We start from the raw sequence: 2500 nt of genomic DNA, 5'->3' as shown, positions 1-2500 counted from the left end.
TTTCTCAGTCACCCCCTGAACAGGCAGCACAGGATATCAACAGTCATTTTGCTACTACTGTATATGTCAAAGTCTCCCCAAGCTCGATCCCGCCCTCCTCCTAGCCTACCTGCCACCCCTTCCCCCCCACCCTCTCTTCTTGAATTTGAAATCGTTAAGAAATTAAAAAGCCTCAAACCTAAAAGATCCACCACACCAGTTGACCTCCCACTAAAGGTCTACCAGGAATTTGCCCCTGAACTTGCACCTCCTCTTTGTTCGATAATCAATGCCTCTCTCACTCAAAATAAATACGCCAGAGATTGGAAGACTTCATATGTCACCCCCATCCCTAAAGTCCCCGGCCCCCAGTCCTTAAATGACCTGAGGCCAATGACCATCACGCCCATCCCCAGTCTTATCTGGGCATATAGTAACATACGCAATGAAATAGATCCCCAGCAGTTTGTCAACATCAAAAGTTCATCCACTACTCACTGCTTAATTGACCTATTTGATTTTATTCACAGAAATTTAGACAAATGTAACACTTTCATTGATTTTAGAAAAGCATTTGATCTGGTTGACCATACCAACATAATAAGGAAATCAATAGAAATTGGTCTCCATCCCAATCTAGTAACATGGCTGTCGGATTTCCTGAGTGAGCGTAGACAGTGTGTCAGGTTTAAAAGCTTGATCTCTACCCCACAACACCTGACCTGTGGAGTCCCCCAAGGGACCAAGATGGGCCCGCAGTGCTTCCTAATGTTAATTAACAATGCTCTAGTTGACAGTTCCCAACACTAGAAATACGTTGACGACTCTACTATTGGCATCACTGTTGACAACACAGCTCCTGACTACTCTCCACTGCAGGCTACTCTTGATAAGCTACAAGCCTGGACGACTGACAACCATGTGACTATTAACAGTACAAAAATGGTCACCATACACTTCTGCACATCAAAGAAGGATGTAACTGCTCCAAATGTCACAATCGGCATCCGACCTCTCCAAGTAGTCAAGTCCACTAAATTACTGGGAATCACTATTGATGACCAACTGGACTGGAAGCAGCATGTGACAAACACCGTCAGAGGTGTATCTTATCGACTATACATGCGCGAAGGCTGAGATCACTTGGAACACCAGAGAAGGAGGTGAAGAATATATATTCCACCTTTATTCTGCCTAAATTCTGCTATGTATCTCCAGCCTGGGCCCCCTTAATCAACCTCACTCAGGAACGGTAGCTAAACAGGATACAGAAAAGGGCATGCAAAATCATCCTAGGCACTTCTTCCAACTATGAGGCTGGTCTAACCATCCCCAACCTGCACAGACTCTCTGACCACCACAAGGAGACACTAAGAAAATTCGGCTTCTAGCTATTACGTCATCCTCGCCACTGTAACCTGTTACCGTTGGAAGCTGACCGTTCTGCCCGGGCCACAAGACACAATAGACTCAAGCCTTTCAAAGCACCACGCACTTATTAAACAACATCTAATCCAAACATCATATAAGCACTAAGATGCTTTTATCATGTTTTATATATTTGTATAGAGCACAATCACTTCAGCATCATAATATGTATAGGTAATCATTTATGTACCCTCTTACCTTATGTGTATTTTCAGCCTTCGGCTGCCACGTTTTCTACAAAAAGTTCATTATTATTATCATTATTATTATTATTATTATTATCATTTTTATCGTTATTATTATTTATTATTATTATTGTTGTTGTTGTTGCTGTTGTTATTATTATTATTACATATATCAACAGCTTTTTCTCCCTTGCAAGGGAGGTACCCAAAGTCAAAGGCATAAATCCACTCCCACCCATTTCATCCCCACATATTTTACTTCCATTCACCACCCCTCCCTCCCTCTTTTCTTGGCTCTTCCTGGATGATGGGTCATCACTGCATCTCGCACACTGCCCTGGGCCAGAAGCAGTGTAGCAAGACAGCACATTCACAGCAAGGCCGCTTCATTTAATCGCTTCCATGCATCACATCATCCATGCACAACCATTCTCCATTCACCCCTATCTTCTTATTTTCCGTTACTTCCTCAACAGACATTCCCCTTTCTCCCAATACCCTTTTTACCCCATCCATCCATCCATCTCATCCTTGGTCGCCCTCTCATGTTCACTCCATGCACCTCTACCTTCCATACCTCTTTTAGTAATCGTTCTCCTCTCATTCTTTTGTATGTGTCCAAACCATCCCATTAGTCTTTCATCAACCCTATTCCCCAACTCCCTTTACACTCCCGCTCTCCTCTTCCCCTAGTTTCTCACTCTATCCAGCCTAATAACCCCTACCATACTTCTCAGGCATTTCATCTCAAACAGATTTAAACTCTTCCTCTCTTCTTTCCTCATGTTCTATGTTTCTGCCCCATACAGTGTTGTTGGCACAAATGTCTATTTCTCATAACACTTTTAACCCCCTACGGCTTTTACTTGTTTCAATCTACATTCTACCTCCGCCTCCACTCTTCCCTT

General features: G+C 43.1%; 1 protein-coding gene across 1 annotated transcript in view; it reads left to right on the top strand.

The window, feature by feature from the left end:
• The window catches only part of AMPdeam (AMP deaminase), a 432435-nt gene that overhangs the window by 110571 nt on the left and 319364 nt on the right, over nucleotides 1–2500 (top strand). The gene's annotated exons all lie outside the window — the stretch shown is intronic.

Source organism: Oratosquilla oratoria, chromosome 27 (assembly GCF_046742065.1).
Source record: "Oratosquilla oratoria isolate Oo_2021 chromosome 27, ASM4674206v1, whole genome shotgun sequence".
Taxonomy (NCBI): Eukaryota; Metazoa; Arthropoda; class Malacostraca; order Stomatopoda; family Squillidae; genus Oratosquilla; species Oratosquilla oratoria.
This window is presented reverse-complemented; position numbering and strand designations above follow the sequence as displayed.